The following is a 20,214-nucleotide window of genomic DNA, read 5'->3' as shown; positions in this document are numbered from 1 at the left end:
TATTTACATTAAGGTGAAATTGACTAATACATGATGGCATCCGTTTATATATTTCATAGCATTATCTTAAAACCTTAACCTCAATTTTGATGACACCTTATAGTTACAACGACACAATTTATTGGTCATTGAAATGTCGTTATAAAAAAATTTTGACATTTAATTTCTTAAAAACTTCCTTTTAGATGAATCATTACCTGAGTAATATTTGATTGCCTTGACAATTCACACATACTTCGTTCTACAGATTATGTAAAAATATGCTCTATTATATTGCAGAATACAAACACATACCTTACGTAATATATAATTTTATCCTTAAGTGACATGAAATCGGATTTCGTGACATTTTAAATGATCATTGCGATGCATCTATCTATTCTTAATTTCATCAAAGGCATTGATCTTTAAGATAAATTATAGTATTTTATATTCTACGTCGTTGTTTTACGTTTTTTTTTCACGCAACATTGTTTTTATCATATGTATTTTTACTTCCTTGACATAAGAGAACAAATTTTGCTTTTTTTACATGGTCATCTGTTTTGGCGTGGTTTAACCTAATTGGTCCTTGTGCCAAAAGAACCAAAATCCTATCCAATCGTTGATATCGGAGAAAATTAGAACTATAAAAATTCACCAATGTGGAAAAAATGATTTTAAGCTGAAATACTTGCGAGTTTTTTTCATCACTTGCCATTAACACACAAACGGATTTACTAAAATTTCTCTTTCAACGAAATAAAATTATTTTTTCCTTGATGAAAATAATAAAATACCCTTATTATTATCCATCATTATTATTCTAATTATTCATTATTATCATTGTAATTTCCTCCGAATAATTTTTTTTTTTACTCATTCCTACTTCTGTTTTGCATTAAAACACCTCAATGAAGTCAGTTTCTTCTTCTAGGATATGTGACAAGAAATTATCTTTGCTACAAAGTGTGACTGCAATCATTCAACTCACAGAATTAAAGAAAACGTTGAAATTAACGCTTTATCCTACTAACTACTTTATTTTTTTTCTTAAAAGAAGAAAACTAAAGCTTAACCAGTTCAGATAAATGAAAAATAATTAAGTCAAGTATTTTAAATATCTAGTATTTTTTGGACATTTCTCGAAAACAAAGCCGAGAAATGAAATTTTTTCCCCTCTCTTTAAATAACTTGCATTCATTTTTTTTATTTAATGTTCATTCCCTTTATGTTTCCAGTTGAGAGGCGTTAGTTTTTTTGTTTTTTTTTAATGAATCCAGGGAAAAAAATTGTTGTTAAAGAAAAGAAAATTAAATATTTCTATCGCCTTTTATATTCTCGACTTTATTAAGATTTTATAATTGTTATTCAGAAGCGTATATTTGAAAAATAGTCTTTTGTACTTTATATTATAGAAGACGGGCAAATGATATATCCAAAAAATATTTCAATAGCTATAAATTAATTGAACGGCTTTTATATAGAAAGAACCAAGCGCTATTTTCAACATTTTTGAGATATACCGTCATCTGAACTACTGAAAGAGGTGGGATTTTTTATCTAAATAGAACCAAGTAACATATAGGCTGAGATGCCGCCTGTGTGCGCTTGAACCAACTACCAAACTGAAAAGATAATTTAATCGAAGATAACTTTAAATATCTTTTTCTCAGTTTTGAGAGAGATTTAATGACACTTGGTTCCTTTTATATAAAAGCCGTCCAATTCTACGATTAAGTAACTACTTAAGTCTTGCATACAACTTGAACTGGTGGTGGTTTTCGCCCGCCTTCAGGTATGGCTGTCAAGTGGAGCGGTGATACAATACTTCAAAATGCTCCCGTAATGCTTTAAAGCAGTGGTTCTTAACCTTTGGAAGCCCGCGGCCCGGTTGATTTCTTTTTTTTTTTGAGTGGAAGGCTCGGTCATACACACGACTGATGAGTAACAAAGAGAGAAAAATAAACAGTGAATCACTCACGGCCCGGTTTGGCTAATGTAAGGGTCCGATACCGGGCCGCGGCCCGGCGGTTGAGAACCACTGCTCTAAAGCCAGTGTCGCTCAATTGTCACCATCATTACATCTGCTATGAGAGAAGATTTGTTTCTCCCTTCCAGAAATTTACTCAGGCAAGTTTTGGAAAGTGTTTATTAATTATTGGAATAATTCCTAATAATTTGAAACTAAGCACAAAATGTGCATCACAAGAGTTACATTTCATTGTGCTATGTTAATTGTTTAGCTAGCGACTCTATCAGACTAGACAGAAAGCTATTTTTTCCAAGAAAGTGTGTCTGATTATATGGAATACCAAAAATATCATCAGACTTATACAAATACAAACACAACAACAGGAAAATTGTCTAAAGAGGTGGCTGAAAACAGATGCCTTGGGCTAGACTCTTCAAGACAGAAAAATTTGGAAGATAGAGAAGAGATCTTGGAATTATCTGTGTCCTGTTCTCCGTGGATCCACTTTGACTCTCTGAGGGAAGGCAGTTATATTGCATCTGTGACTTTTGAAAATTGGCTATTACACACCACCACCATCATCAACTATAAAAACAAACTGTGAAATTTTTATTTTTTCCATTGTCATAGACTCATTAAATCTTGTTTTTGATGAATCTTTTTTAGTTAATTTTCTTCATTTTTATTGCCCTATTTCATATTACTCCCCATCCATTTTATTAAATACCTTTTTTTCTCGGACAATTTTAATTTTAAATACCATATATTTCTCAATGCAACTACGCGAGAATCAAAATTTTATAAAAAAAAAAATTTTGGATTTATAATTTTTTTAAATTATATTAATCAGAAAAAATAGAAATGGCACATATATTTCATATTTCCCGCACTTCCTGTGTATAATAAATATCTCATATTCATTAGATCACTGAGACTTCCTTTCTTTTTACAATCAGATATGGAAATTTGTTTTTGTCATTCCTCATACTTATAGCATGGAAAAAATTGTTTCAGAAATTATGTATTTATTGCGCTGCTCTCTTATAAGTTACTTTTAAGCCAATGCAATGCAGTTTTTTACCCAGATAAGTACAACAATTTATTAAAGCAGCGTTCACTATAAAAAAAAATTGTTAAGATAATTGAGATGTCATGGTAAGTGTCCACTTACATAGCATCAATTATTTTCGTATTATCATTGCATACCTAAGATTATCTTTTCCCTTAACTACTTTCAATACCCATCGTATCATCAAACATCTTTCCCAATAGACGTCGTGACTAGTTTAACTCACGTTGTTGCACGCGGTGGCAACTTTGTAATCTGATATACAGTAAGAAGTTGAAATCTCTCAGGGAACGAAAAGAAGCTGTTCCTACTATATCCGATAAGCTGTTTTCTCGTTTCCCTCCTTATCCTAATATGTATATTGTATATACGTCACACCGTACTTCGAGCTGGGCCAACTCCTCCTATCTTGAAATTAAGAGCTTAACATTTCTACCGATGTTCTTTAGATAAATAAATAAAGATGTTCCGAAAGCGGCAAGAAGAAATGTCACGCAAGTGCGAGATTTTATTTTTATTGTTATTATTATTTTTTATTTTTTTTGATGTAAAGAAGACTATAAATAAAAGTGAGTATTTTTATTATGTTGAATTTTGTGTTGCCATTGTTGTGTTCCGATATGCTGCTAAGAAGAAAAAAAATTCAGTACCTTACGTGTGAAAACTATCATTTATAAATAACGGTTAATATATAGGATATTTCACGAAGAGCGTCTGAAAGAAATGAAAATTTTAAGGTTTGTTCTAAAATTAAAATATATATATATAGGAAAATGATCTACAAAAAGAGTGAAATTCAGCTGTGATTACTTCTACCAAGAAAACAATAATTGAATAAAATATGAAAATTGTTTGAGGATGATGTCACTCTCTGCTATCCACACGAAGGTTTTTAACAGCTGGCTGATGGTAAGATATACTTAGGAAAGAGAGAAAATTCAATAAAACAAATTTAAATTTGTTTACTGCTACATCAAAAGGTCTCAATTAGTAAAATTTGTGCCTCTTTATAATGTATCAAAAAAAATTATCATTTTAATTTGAATTAAAATCCATCAAGATATCGATATATAGTTCCCGTTTTTTTTCTACCTTTTATAAGTATCTTCGTATTCTTTTTCAGGTTTGGTTAGTATCACATGTAAAAAAGTAGCAAAAATCATTTATACCTCTTTCAGTTTTCCTTCAAATGTTACAGAGTAAATTTTTTTCGATGCAATACAAAAAAATTTTCTAACAGACAAAAAAGATTTTAATTCTATTTTCGCTAATTTTTTTTTTTTTTTATCGGGGTAAAACTGTTACAGCTAAAGTTTTTACTGATCATTTTTTATGTATGACATGATGTCGCTCTCCACTTGTTAATGCAAGATATACAGAAAATTGGATGTTGTGAGGATATTTTATTATTTGAGATGTTGATTTTTTTAAGGAAGGATAAATCTCGTCTCTGCCTGTACCGGAAGTCAAACGCGGATCACTCGATTGCCGGACGAGTGCTCTCACCACTAAGCTACGCTTTAGCGAAATAAAATCTCTATCTCCTCTGTAGCTTAGTGGTGAGAGCACTCGTCCGACAATCGAGGTACCCGGTAGAGGGCAGAGATGAGCTTTTCCTTCCTTAAAAAATCAACATCTCAAATAATAAATATCTTCGCAACATCCAGTTTTCTGTATATCTTGCGTTTTTTATGTGTAGTATTACTTTCATTTTAAAATCAAACGCAGATTTTTATTCCTTTCGAGCACTCTTCGAGAAACTTCACCCTGTGTACAGTATTTAACTCGTACAGCATGCATAGATATTTGAATATTAACTATTCATGACTTGCAAACGGTTTCCGGGTTATTAGGCCATGGTCTAGGAGATTTTCTTCATGACGTTTCGCCCACATCTGTGGCAGAAATTATCTGAGGTTAATTGGACGTAAGTCTCCGCGGCAAGCGAGAAAGGCTTCGTACATCTACTGTCATCGACTTGTTCTCTATATGCATTTCTGAGACTTGATCGGCCGCAGAAGAACCGCATTGGTTGGCTTGTGTGGATGTGTTGTGCGCCGATTGGCTGCAAGTGGTGTCTGGCGACGATTGGCTGTCGAGGTCATTTTCTCTCTGGCATTCATCGGAAACCTTTTGCAAGTCATTTAACGCCGGCCATGAAAGCCTCAGACAATATTAACTATTCAATTACAATTATTCATTTCAATATAAAGTAGTTAATTTATATATTACTTCATTCCATGCTATTCCCTTGCTATAGTTTCGGAAAAACCAAACTTTTTATCTCATATCAGTTATGTCTTAAAGTGAAATCGTTATGAATGATTAATAATATTTCAATTAATATTCTTTTTATGAAACTTTTTTACGAAACAAATTATTTCAAGATCAACAAAGTGTGTTAAGTATTTGCTTTCACAGGAAAAAGATATGTAAACATTTCCTTCGGTGAAAATTTTTACGAGAAGGAAAAAGAACTGTCACATAAAGATGGCAAAATCAATTACATAATTTTTTTTTTAAAAAGCAGAAAAAGAGAAGAAAAATTTCTTGAGAAAAAATTTAGATTCAACGCAGAGTGAACATTTTTATCTGGATTTGCATTCAGATGAATTCCGTCTTGGGGAGATTAGTTGTTAAGTGACGTAGACAGTGAATAAAGCAAAAAAAATGTGTTCCGACCTTGAACGAAATAATTCTTCGGTATCAAGTAACGTGAAACAAAGCATATTAGAAGCAATTAGTTGGAATTAATTGACTATAAATAAAATATAATTATATATATATAATTATATTTTATTTATTAATTATATATATATATATATATATATATTATATATAACTATTAATTCAAATGGGTAATAAGGTCGCGATATATTTTTCTCTTCAATTTACTTTTGCAGAGCAATCTCTTTTTGTATTTTGTAATAGCACTGGATCATTTTGTCATTTTATTCACACGAAAGTATATTTAACCGGAACTAAACATTTTAATCAAAATCGAAGAGTTTCTTAACTGTTTCGATACTTCAGCCAGGATTTTAATTAGGTCTATCAACGGCGTTTTTTACGAAAGAAAAAAAATTTGATGATTGATACTTTCTTTTAGTATAATAAAGACACACACAAATTTTACGAATTGATATACCGTATTTCTTTATTATTGGGGAAGTATAAAAAATTTGTTTTTTTTTATATATAAATATTTTTATTATTTTATATATATTTTTATATTCCTTCACTTATTATTTTACGGAAATATCATTATCACAGATGAATTTCTCTCTCTTTTTGTTGATATTTTACTTAAATTTTAGAGTCAACTATGCAGTTTTTATTCCTTTCAGACACTCTTCTTGAAAAGTCACCATATATATTTTCATATAATAGGCATTTGCATAAGTTATATACATGAATATAGAAACAAAGTGATTTTTAAGCATCTTCTTTGACATCAGACGGTTGATACCATCCGAGTATTTGTGACATTAACATTTTCAATATGCATCTCGCCTAATTGAAAACACCAGCAAAAATTATATTATTTCGAATTACATTAACACGAAAAATAAAAAATATTTCTTCTAATTTGCAATTTTTTTGTTTTAAAAACATTCTTAAAATTGAACATTTTTCAAATTATCGAATTAATTTCAATAAATGCTACAACTTAAGAGAAGGTAGTTTGATGAAGCAAAGATAAAAATAGCTTCACATTTTGATAAAGGCGCGGGTAAATTTAATGAATCACTTGCCGTAATGGTAAAGTAAGGATTTTACGCTTTTTATTATTTATTTCACGCTAAGAATGAAAAATAAATCTGAACCCAAATATGAGCTTATATATATAATAACAAATGAAAAATATTAGAATAAGTGTAATCATATTTCAGTCCTATATATATTAGAGCAGTGGTTCTCAGTGGCGGTACTGGGATACTTCAAGGGGGCCACGGAAGAAAATTGAGAAAGGGGCCATGACAGGTGGTATGGAGGGCTGCAGAGAGCTGAGAAGAAAAATTAAGGTGTGAAGAAATATAACTTTTATATTAGTGGCTGGACACTTACAGAATCCAACAAAACTACCCATAAAACCAGGGTCATTTTAGGGCATGGACCCACCCGGGAATCACCGCCTACATTTTGCAGCAGATTCCCTAGGATGGGGGTTTTCCGCAGGTCCCTCTATATTAAATTTATAGTGTGAAAAAACAAAAAATGATGAAAACCATATCAGGCCCCTCCGGGCTGCAGCTCTGTCAGTTCCACTCTTGTACAGGGGGGTCATGCCCGGGGGTCTCATGTCCATAAGTGACCTCATGATATTTTGTACAGTACAATAAATTTTGAAAATAAGTAGGGAATATGTAGGCTGTTTATTTCCACCTAAGTGTGGGACCACCATAGCATCACTTTACCTAGGGGGGCCCATGATGTTGAGACGGCCCTGAATAGAACTCGGACTAGCGGTAAGCTCAATAAATTCTAGCCCAGTGGTCGGAGACCAATCTTATTTGCAAAATATCCGTTATATAAATTCACTATAATATTCAATACGTATAATGGACCTTGCTACTAGATGAGAGTCGAAGACTCTGGGTAGGCCACGTGGCTCAAGGGAGCCACGAGAAAAAAAATATGGTTCAAAGGGGGCCACGGGCAAAAAAAGGTTAAGAAGCCCTGTATTAGAGAATGATTTATTTGAGTATAAAGGGTGTATGATTAGGGAACGTTGTATGCAGGGCCGTCTTACGAGCATTATGGATCCCCGAGCCAAGTGATTTTTACCTGGTAAATTCCCGAAAATTTCAAAAAGATCTCATTTGTGTGAGGCCTCTCTCTTCTCTTGAGACCCCCAGGCCGTGCACAGGTGGACACATGCGTTAAGACGCCACTGGTCATATATACTTCATCGATGAATGCTGACACATTTGCCAACTGACAGTCATGCCAACTACTGGGAAGCTTTTGGCAGTTCCATAGCTTACAGAAGTGGATTTCAAAGGATTTGCTGCAGTACTCTAGTATGCCGTGTGATTAATCATAAGTTCAGAGCTAGTTACTTTAAGGATAAAATTGTATTGGTGTGTGAAAAACTTGATAATAGGGCTGCCGTTTGTAGTCGGTGTCTCATGGCACTTTTGGTGCCTCCGAAGTTCCTCGAGATCAGACAGAGATGCCGTGAGATATCCAATATTCTTATCTCATTCCCAAGGGTGTTACAAACATGAATATTTTGAGAATTTCCGTCTTACATAATTCTTCACATGAAATACAAAGTTGTTAAAGTTGTTAGCGGCCCCTGCCAGTAAAAAGCTCAAATTAGATACGCAAAGTTTACAAGTTTTCTTGGTTGTTGTTGTTGTTTTCAATTTTTTATTTTTTTTATAATTTAATTCATTTATTTTCAGCACAAAAGCATAAATCTATGTGGTAATTTGATTTAATTGAACCAAATATCAAGATAATCGGATTACATGACGAGAAAATAAAATACAGTATTAAAGAAATGCATATATCTGCAATGAAGGGATGATAAAAAACCAGTGACTAAAATTTTTTCTGTTCGTTCAGTTTTTCTATTGAAAATAGGAGGTTTAACTCAATCCAAGAATTGCTTTCCGATTCTCGAACTCAAACGTGGGCAGATATTCAATCAGGCAAAACGCATCCACTTTGTATGCAGCTTCACGATGTCCTGTGATGAAAGCGAGTTTGAATTACGCTCTGTCGGTGATTTCAAATATATCTAGCCAACGATTGAATTTTCATCTCGTGGCAGAAGTTTTAACTAGCATTCAACTCCCACTAACTTCAAACTGCTATGCTTCGTGGAATTGGAATCGATTAGCTCAAATGTCAAAGATAGATTTTATATAGGAAAAAGTAGGAAAGAAATCACACGCGTTTTCACCTTCACCTTTTCGCCGCTAAAAAATTGCTTTGAATGCATTATATGTTCAGATTTTCTTTGCCAATAACAATTCTGAACAATAATTTGCATATCAAGCATACCAGCTTTAGTTTAATAAGTGCATTAAATACCTCATTTCAAAGAAGTATAAATTACCTAGGACCAATCATTTGTGTTAAATTCGGAAAAAAATTATCCGACTTAATAATAAATAAACATCGCAAGGAAGAAATTTTTATATTCGCAAATGCCTTATCAAATTTTGAAACATTCATTGCAAATATAAATAGGACACCCAAGACAAAGTTTGAACTAATTATCTGAAATATATTAACAGAGCGTGCAGTTGCTTATTGAATATAGAAATTTTATTATAAGCTCTAGCACAATTCAAATAAGTCCCTAAGAACTGCACAATGTAGGCTTTATTTTCGTTCTATTGTCTTTCTTTTGTATTTTTTTATATTGTATGTGATTTTGTTTGTATGTTGTTTCGCAATAATAAAAAAATGAATAAATAATAATAAACGAATATTTTTATACCCCAGCTGGTCTACCCACACACAGTTCATGATTAATCTAAAGTAGGCCTGTTCGTCATCAGTAAAGTCTGCATACTGCAAAAGAAAGGTTTTCTTGCCCTTTATGTTGAAAATAGCTAATTCATTATTTTTTATATAAAAGATTTAATGTGAATTTGTTTGAAGGAAAAACGATGCTTGTGTGTGTGTGGAAATCACGTCGATGTACACCTCAACTATTTAATCAACAATTTCAGTTTTAACTTTATCAAATGAATAGTGAGCTCCATCCCATCGTATTGCATGTGAGCGACCTGGTAAAGTACGGAATTGGCTAATAAATATTAAATTCTCCTTTTTCTATACAAAAAATAATGACCTAGTACGAAAAAATGAACCAATAATATCAATAAGCCAAAACAAAAGATTGTAGTAGGTTTCTTAGCATGAATACTAATATTGCGAAAAAGCCTAATTTAAGTCGATTACAATATGAAGACATCGGATTGCCATTCTTGATTCTACTTTGTATAATCGATTTAATAAATTGACTTGTCATTTTTTATCTACTTCCTTTTTTAATTTAAAAATCACCTCATGATGAATATTTTCATCGATAAAAATCTTTTCTGACTTTTCATAACTTCTCATTTTTCAAATAAAAGTCCGTTTTCTACTAAATAAATTGACTTAATATTTATCTTCAATTCAGTTTTACTTATACGGAGCACTTAATTGGGCAAAATCCGCCAAATCAGTTCATCGTTTCATATCTCATTTTTAGTTGCGAAAAAATGCGTTTTGTAGAATGAAACAAACATGGAGAAGTCATAAATGAAAAAAACTGTCGTTCCACCTGAAAAATACCCTGCTATACCTGAACCACTGTTACCCTGACATTGTTTACCCAATTAAAATTCATTTCCTTTTTTTTTTTTAAGAATATTACCAGGTAACATTATACAGGATGATTCAGAAAAGATGGGAAAAACTTTAAGAGGTGATAGTACACACCAATACAAACAATTGTTATCAAAGAATGCATGGTCTAACATGAAACGCAAACGTGCTAGCGCATTTCGAAACGGCCGCTCCGCAAACGTTAAAATGGCATTCCTGTTGAAATTTATCGGGAGAAAAAGAACACCATGTATGCTAATGTAACCAGGGGAAAAGAAGAACCAAATCTGCGTCAAAGTGAATAAAAGGCACAGACGCCAGCCCTATTCCATCCAACCATTCTAACAGTTGTAACGTACGGGTTAATGGCGCACTTCAGTAATGCTGAGTCCGCGCCTTTTATTCACTGAGACGCAGATTTGCATATGGTTTCTTCTTCTTCCCCAGATTACATTTGCATGCATGGTTTTCTTTTTCTCCCGATAAATTTCAACAGGAATACCGTTTAATGTTTGCGGAGTGGCCGTTTCAAAACGCGCTGGCACTTCTGCGTTTCATGTTAGACCACGCAGTCTTTGATGACAATTGTTTGTATTGGTGTGTACTATCTTAAAGTTTTTCCCATCTTTTCTGAATCCCCCTGTATAAAATAACTTTGGAAAAGATATCACACGATATATATTAAAACTTCTGTCCAATGATGAAAGAATCAATAACATTTATTGTACATATTCACATTTTACTACACGGTATTCTTTTATTTGTCCACGTGTGGAAATGTGGTTGAAAGCTGAAAATATTGTCCAGATGCTCATATTTAGAATAATAACATTGGGTGTTTTCTCTAATTTTCAGGAATATTTAATTTCATATAAATGGTGTTCCTATGTCAATTTTTATCATTCATCGAAAAGTGAAAGAAAGACCTAACAATAAGAACTCCAAGTTGGAAATGCAGTTTTATCAATTCCCTTCAATATTTTGCTTATTTTGAAACATATCAGTATATATGTAAGATTTCTCAAAACTTATAAATATTTTAAATAGATGCGAATCAATTTCGCTATATTGAACTGTAGTTCTAGCGAGATTTGAGCCAATCAACTTCAAGTTTTCAAAATCTCAAGTTTTAATATTTGAGGAAACATTGCAAAAAATTCAGAAGATTTCTATTTCAAAAGACATTCTTTTTCCTTCAATAATTTTAAACGGAGAGAAGTTATTAAATATTTTTTTATATTCTAATTTTTAACGAGTTTTTTTTTAAAACGATATATATTATTGTGCATTTTTTCGAGATTCGTTTACAGAAGTAGTGCTAGGAAAAAACGGCTTCACGGAATGACCACGCCTCGTCCCAATGGGAGAGATCGAAGAAAGAAGTCTTGAAAACTCCAATTAGCAGCGAAAAATAAATAGAAAAGCCACTACTTTTATATATACTCAATTCTTATGCAAATTTTTCTTACCTCTTGAGAAGAACGCTAGTTTTTCCTCTACAAGTTCTCCTTTCGTTCTCCTGGTGGCCCCGTGAAGAGATGCACTCGGAGACGACCTTACGAATGACACTTTCCTGCATAACTCTGTTTTTCGCCGCAACAGTAATAACGGGAAGAACTTCAGAGCCATCTAGTGCTACTGTAAGGAAACATTACATAATATTGAACTCGTGGTAAAAAAACCAATTTCGATTGGTGTTCATTTGAAGACATGAAAGACGAGAGGAACACACAACTGGCTTTCGCTGCTCGAATGAAAAAACATTTGATTTTTTGTCTTAATATTTACCGTACTCTATAAGGGTTGAATCAGATGAATAACATAGTCTTGGGAACATGATGTTTACTTCTAATTGAGAAAATTCAAATCACACTGTAAGACATAGAAATTATGTACTGTAAACCGAGTATACGTTCAAATCTAGGAACACAAAGGTTTTCTTTTAAATGAAAAAAAATCTTACTAACTGCAATGTGAAATTTACTTTTGCCGCGTAGTTTTTTATACGTTGTTTTTCTATGGTCCTATCACATTTTCTATTTCTTATACGTAATTTAATTTTTTTCATTTGGCCCGTTATCCATAGCTTTTATTTCCATTCCGGAATTTGTTTTATAGACATGGGCATTGTCTATCCCAGTTTTTATCTGATACTTTCTTTTTTTTAAGTAACAAATAGTGCAAACAGGTTATCTTTTTTTTTCCTTTTAATAGCCACCCAAACGATCCAAATTTTCCGGACTTTGCGCAGTGGTTCCCAACCGAGGGTGTAGAAGAGCATTTTTGGGGGTGCGAGACGGGGAAAAAATTACAAAACGTTGACTGATTACTCAGGAAAATGAAATGATGATAAAAACTGAATTTTTCAATTCCCAAAAAAATATGAATCATACCAATATTTAGACGCTTCATCTTCTGACTTTTGCTAGCAGAAATGTATCATACAAATTTTGCGTTGTAAGTTTCTTTTTGGATTAGCGATTGTACTTGTTTTCCATTTCGGTTGATAAAAAAAATACCATTATTTACCTAAACTATTTCGTGGTTTGTTTATATTGGTACCTCGTGTTATTAGCATTTTGTGCTTAGATTTGATATTGTCATTTACACACGATTCAGGAAAAACGTCAAAAAATTCAGTCAACTGTCAAAGAAATATTGATTTATAGTTCAGAGCTGCACAACTTTTTTCCAGTCGCTAGCACTGCCTGTACCCATCATCAAAAGAAGAGTACCCTTACGGCAAGTTTAACATACGAATGCATGAAAAATGACGATGATTTCAATTCTTGGATGCAATTCCTCCATGGTGTTTCATTGGAACGTTGATCAAGTGCTCGCGAGCATGAAATCGGACACGAGCATCGAGCACACTGGGTACTTCAGGGAACACCGTGGTGCTCGCGAGCAACAGATTGAAGATGCCTGTTATAGTTGTTGCGGCTGGAATCAATAAGTGAAGACCTATTTTCAATGAATTTTTTTTACAAATCTCAAAAAATTATAAAAAAAATAGTAAGTTTTTTAGTTTTTTTTTTGAATTAGTTCTCACAAAAAATGAAGACAAAATTAAATATAAAGCCATAGCCGAAAAGACATTGAACAATAAGTAAAAGAATTCATAGAAATTAATTATTGAATAATTAATGTAATCTATTACTGAAAAAAAAAACCCTGAATTTTCTAACAGATAAAACATATCCAACGGGGTGTAGGAAGGTAAGCTGCTCTAGGGGTGCGGGAAGGAAATAAAGGTTGAGAATCACTGTAGTAGAGGAAGAAGTAGTACTTCGATAGCCTTTTGAGTTGACCACTGGTCATAACACTCTACTTTACTCGTTCTTGTGTAAAGTACTACGTCACGTTTTAAAGAAGTACTTCAAATTGCCTTGATATCGGTACATTGTAGCCACAATAAACAATTGCCGTAAGGAGGTGGATGACATGAACTTTTTATGATTACAACAAATAAAATCTTATCTTTTACGACTCTTTCTCTAAAATTTTTGCACACAGAGAAGTTTCTTTCTGATATCTTCATTCGTAAGGGTGACGGAACAATTACGAATTGCGATTCATCCGCGGAAGATGTATGCCTACACTGCAGTTTTTCCCATACGGCGTGCAGTGACACGTCAAGGTGCCGTGAAGTTCACCACGGAACTACGAAACATGTTATAGATAAAATGCTGTTAAAAGTGGTGAGGGGGGGGAGGGGGGAGAGAGAGATAGACAGATAGATAGATAGATATATATGACACGCCTAAGATGATGGAGAGATGATGCCTAATGAGGACGAAATCTGGTATCAAAACAAAGAAGATAGTCGAGTGGTTAGGGAACTAGCTTCTCACTGTACCAACCCACACAGGTAAAATTCTTATATCCCGGGAGGGACAGAGCTTGGGTCGTGTCTGGTCTGACAGCTTCTCACTGTGCTGGTTTGGATTCGAATCCCGGTTCAGGCATAGATGTCTTCTAACCTAACACTAACAAATTTCCTGGACAGATCATGCTGATCCCTTGGGAATACGTGAAAATTGCGTTGTTATCAAAAAAAAATAGTGCGGAGGATAAATATTCAAAAAGGAGGAAAGCGAGACATTTTTGATTTTCCTAAAATAAATGGATTGCCAGCCATGGCCCCCACATCCTCGAGCAGGGCCCCCAGGCTTTGATCTTTGGCGGGCCCCTAAGCCAGACTTTTCACGGGCCCTTCTATAGTGAGTGAGTTTATAGCCCGAAAAAACAAAAAATGATGGTAACTGTCCCGGGCCCCAGGGCTACAGACCTGTCAGCCCCACCCTTGTGGGGGCCATGTTGCCAGCAGAAGTATAATTATTAAAACTTGTGTCTGTGTATTTTGAATTTTTTGTTTTTCTACATTATTTTCTTTCATTTACTTTCAGTTATTGTGTTCATATGTTCGTTTAAATTTAACACTATATTGATTGATGATATAATTCTGCCAAAATTCTACCGAAATTATTCAATATTTTTTCCTACTGTCCTTCGGCGTCCTTAAGTAACAATTTGCAACTAAAACTTTCTGACACATGCCCAAATATATATAGGTTATATAGATTATATAGACCAGTGGTTCCCAAACAGTTGATCACGACTCCCCAGGGCAGCGGTTCCTAACTGGGTGTACGCGAAAATAAAATTGTAATGGCTGCCACCCATCTAAAAAAAAAAAAAAGAATTAAAAAGATTAAGAAAAATTTTAAAAGGTAGGTAGAGGTTTTTACTAATATTGTCAGTTGTAATATTTTGAACTCCCTATCAATAAAATCTTCTATAACAGAGGGGTTGCGTCCGCTGGAAGGGGATCGGCCTTCCTTCCCCTCGTCCGCGCCCAATCTATGATCCAGATTCGCGCACTCCTTCCTCTCGGTTCACTTTTCTCCGACGTTTCAGATTTGATTGTTGACGCATGCCAGGCTGTGCATAAAAACGAAGAATTAATTAATTCGTGTTGTGTTTAACTTTTCTTGTGGGTGTTTCTATTTATGCGTGTGTATATGTGTTATTCCCACAATTTTCTACGTCAACTTTTTCTACCAAGCACCTATTACTCACATGATTTGCGCTAAGGATCAGTGGCTAAAAACTGGATCTGTGCGGAAGCGGAAGTTGACTGAAACATCAAAATGAAGTACCGTGCACCTGTAAACGTGAAAAAATATTTTGAATCTGCCAAAAGTGATTCTGTCACAATATTCTGTGCTACTTGTAATTGCTAACTACTTGAAAGAGAATTCGAAAAAAATCTTTTTATTTGTCACCCATTGAAGGGGGTCGTACGACTGTTAAAGACGTATTTGAAGCAATTGATCATTATTTCGTTGAAAAAGGAATTCAATAGTCAAAATGCGTTGTGCTCACCACAGATGGAGGAAAATCCACGGAAGGTTGCTACTTTGGCAGAAGTCGCCCCCAAAATGAAATGGACTCACTGCTATATTCACAATTCACATACAGAGCCCTGCATCGAAACCTTTGCCTCCAAATTTGCGAAACGTTCTTGATGAAGTGGTCAAAGTTGTCAAAGACAACTTGTAGTTGTCCAACTACAAGTTATTTAAATTGTTGTATGAAGACATGGACAGCCTTCACAACGCTTTGCTTTTGCACACCGAAGTTAGGTGGTTGTCCCGGGGTTAAGTCCTGACGCGGCTGTTCAAACTTCGGCACGAGGTAGCCTTTTTTTTGAAAGTGTTCAAAACACTTCACTATTTCTTGTGACAGCCGAGCTAAATTTAACAGTCGATCACTTGGAAGGATCAAAATCATCGTTTGAAAAATATTTTTAGAGCCGGAAAATGGGTGATCGGGGTGGATATCTTATCCTTTCAAAGTAGAGTATTTCGAACCGGCTTCCTTGTCGATTCCAGAAATAGAGGAATTGCTAGAGCTCGCATCAGATACCACACTCTGAAGATCCTCTTCAATGGCGGAATGGTTAGTTTTTGTGCTCGTCGTGGTAACGAATACAGTAAACTTACTAGAAAAGCCATACGTTTGCCTAAAAGCCTAATATTTTTGTTGCCGTTTGTTAGCACAGAGTTTATTGAACGGACGTTTTCTTCGTATACTTATACGTATAAAAAATAAATATAGAAGCAAATTGAACGCAGCTCCGAATTTGAGTTTGTATTTATCATCTTTTGAGCTTAATTTTTCAAAACTTTGTAATTCAATACAGTCCCAAATATCTCATTAATTGTTTTTCCCCAATCTTTGTGTCAATTTGTTTGCTTACTTCAAAAATAAAAAACTGTATAATGAAAAAATCCATTTAATTTAATTCAACATATACCTTTTTTAAGGAAGTTTTCGGAATCTGTAATGGGTGAAACAGATTAGGGGTAGAGATGCCTGGAAGAGACGGGATCGGGGGTACGCTGAACGAAAGGAACTGAGCCAACTAGGGGTACGCGGACCGAAAAAGGTTGGGAACCGCTGCCCTAGGGGACCGCGTTGATAAACTCAGGGGGTGTCGCCTGAGGATTTCAAAAATAAAAACTTCCTAAAATTATAAATTCATTTTTATTTTTCGGAACTTGAGTAAAAATATGTGAAAACTAAAACATGTCTTAACTCAGCTGAGCTACTTACTAGACATATTATCATACAATCTAATTTTATAGTTAAACAACCCACGTTTCACTTACGAGTTGAATGGTATTACTATCCCGGATGCAACTAGGGTCACCGATTTGGGAATTCTCATTGACGAGCGGCTTATGTTTTCTGAACATTGTTCAGTGGTGGTCAAAAAAACGAATAGAATGCTCGGTTTCATTTTTCAAAAGGTCTCTTCGCGTTCTCCTAAAGTCATTCTTCCGCTTTTCCGAGACCTGGTTCGTCCTGCACTGGAGCATGCCGTTAGGTTTTCGAGACCATACCTACAGAAGGACATAGACTTGGTTGAGGGGGTGCCGAGAAGAGCTATGCGTGCTTTTGTTGTCACACAATGCTTGAGCTATGAAGAAAAACTTGATTTCTTGAATATGTTTACATTGGTGGAACGCGGGTGTCGGAGGATATGATCGAAGTGTTTAAAATTTTCAACGGGATGGATAGGATGGACAGTGAATTATTAATACATCGTCAATCAACTGCTTTGACAAGGGTTCATCAGTCCCGTTTAGTAAGGGACAATTCCAATGGTGTCGCAGGGAGTTTTTCACTAATAGGGTCGTTAATAAATGAAACAGCTTACCTCCGGGGGTCGTGAATTCTAGTACAATGATACGTTTAAAATGAAGTACGATAGACATATTGGGATAAATCGAGAGCTTTCCATATTTTTATAAGACCGCCATAATCTTTTTTATGGATATATATATATATATATATATATAGGCCTATATATCGAGTTGCTGTACTTTGTGATATTCGACATCTATACTTTTTATGGGCATAATTTTTCAGCCACCTCTTTGAGCAATTTGCCTGTTGTGGCCTTTGTATTTGTATTTATCAAATTCTACATGTAGAATAATCGGTATATCAAGTTAATACTTATACAGGGTGATTCAGAAAGAATCATCCGATTTCAAAATTATATAATTTTTAAAATTGAAATTACAGAACGATAAATGATACATGAATATAAAAAAGAAATGTCTATGTTTTATGAACTATTAATGCTCAGAAATATTGTGGGATCAGACTGTGCATTGTTAAAACAATCCACCGACACCCATATTCTGAATATGTGTTCAAGTTTGGGCCGAATTGCCGGCAGACACGACCACACCAAGTACTCACTATAATAAGAAATATTATTGTAGCTGAAAAATAATTTTGTATAAGAAAGCAGGGGTGATTGCTCTTCAACTATGAAAATTCTATTTTTGTTCAAGTATTTAACGAATCAATTAAAATTATCCTTCCCAGGGAAACAACCCGAGAATATTTTCGCCCTGCGTCTGGCAATGGTGAGCCTGAGCCTCAGTTAGAGTAACAAATTATACACTCTACCGTTACGATGCGCAAGATAAGCATTCCATCCAAACTTGCCACTGTGTTGATGACACCGTCCACGGGATTCAAAACTAAAAACATGCAGGAAGTTTGAAAGTAAATAATCAAACAGTTTGGCAAGTAAATATTGAAAAATAGTTTGCTTCCATTTATCATTGAACACAAATGGAAACCGAGACCAGGGCCGTAACTAGAGAGGGCGGGAAGAGGGAAACTGACCCTGGTGGCAAAATTTAGGGGGTGGCAGTTTTAGGTGGGAACAAAGAACACCTTTGCCAAATTATCGAATTTTGTGGGGCGAGCGGCAAAAAAATGTTCGCCCCGGGGAGCAAAAAGCCTAGTTACGGCCCTGACCAAGACAAACAGGTGTCCGAAAAGCGCTTTCGTAACAGCAAAAAGAAAAAGTCGGGAATGTACCGAAATACTGGGACATATGGTCACACCATGTGGGGGGGGGGGGTCACCTATTAAAATTCTTGTCAAAAACGGGTCGCGCTTCAAAAAGCTTGGAACCACTGACATAGATATAAGATTCATCGAAAGACTGGTTATTTGTGGAGATGAAGATTACAAGGAAGAAAATTCATCACTGCCCTCACGGGGACTCGAACCCCGGTCTCTCGTTTGCCGGACGAGTGCTCTACCATCTAAGCTATGGAAGCAGACAGAATATTTCAACCTTGGAGCGTATATATATGTTGAAAGGCACCGTACATGGACGGTGTCAACAATCAACTAATAGCTCGAGAATGACGAAGGCCAACCAGATGGCCATATACATACAGAAACGAAGAATTATATATACGCTCCAAGGTTCAAGTATTCTATCTGCTTCCATAGCTTAGATGGTAGAGCACTCGTCCGGCAAGCGAGAGACCGGGGTTCGAGTCCCCGTGGGGGCAGTGATGAATTTTCTTCCTTGTAATCTTCATCTCCACAAATAACCAGTCTTTCGATTAATCTTGTATTGACAAGTGGAGAGGACGTTTCTATATGCACTGATATAGAGACTATAATAGTGGAAAATCTGACTGTCACAATTTGTACTATATAACCAGGGGTAACTTTGTGACAATTATTTAATGAAATATTATCCGTACAAATAATAATGAATTAAAATGTTCATTCGTAATTAAAAAATAATAATGTTAAGGACCAATACAACATTTTTAAAAAATATTCACATATTCACTTTACAATATCAAACAGATAATTTAAATCTTCTTGAGTTAACAACCAAGATTTTAAATTGACAAAAAAAGATGTACATGAAGATTGTTCTTTTATTAACTGAGGAAGTAAATATTTTGGGAGCTAAATAAAGGAAAAATTTTTGGAAACGGGTTTTATTTGGCCTTGGTACCTGTATAGTATGACGTCTAAATTGCATTCCAGCTGGCCACTTCTTTTATAAAACATTTTTAAACTTTTATAAACGTACAAGTGTTGTAGAGGGAGCAGCTTTAATTGATTGAAAAGTGGAAATGTATGCGTGAGTCTGTTTTTACTCAGAATGATACGGATGAAGGACTTCTGTGTGACAAAAAGTGAAGAAAGATTGGTGAAGTATGTCCCACCCCAACATGTAATGCCGTAACTCAATCTAGATTCTACTAACGCAAAATAAAGAAGTTTTAAAATAGATTGGGAACATTTATTCCTGATAAAATAAAATTTCCTAATGTTCCGATTTAATTCTACACTCAAATAATTAATATGTGTTTTCCAGGATAGTTTTGAATCTAAAAAAATCCCTAAATACTTAAAGGTGTCTACTCCATTTACAACTGTGCACATATAATCCGAGATACCGCCATCTGTCATACTATGATATTTTAGGACACCAAAATCATCGAAAGTA

The 20,214-nt window shown here is 34.5% G+C and overlaps 1 non-coding gene across 1 annotated transcript; it reads left to right on the top strand.

The window, feature by feature from the left end:
- Positions 1–19,183: 19,183 nt before the first annotated feature.
- Positions 19,184–19,255, top strand: TRNAA-GGC (transfer RNA alanine (anticodon GGC)). The gene has a single exon. It is a non-coding gene; the product is annotated as a tRNA-Ala (tRNA).
- The last annotated feature ends 959 nt before the right edge of the window (positions 19,256–20,214 follow it).

Source organism: Pholcus phalangioides, unplaced genomic scaffold (genome assembly GCF_987345545.1).
Source record: "Pholcus phalangioides strain wild (caught in Gottingen) unplaced genomic scaffold, Ppha-v1.0 ptg000011l_1, whole genome shotgun sequence".
In the NCBI taxonomy this organism is placed as follows: Eukaryota; Metazoa; Arthropoda; class Arachnida; order Araneae; family Pholcidae; genus Pholcus; species Pholcus phalangioides.
This window is presented reverse-complemented; position numbering and strand designations above follow the sequence as displayed.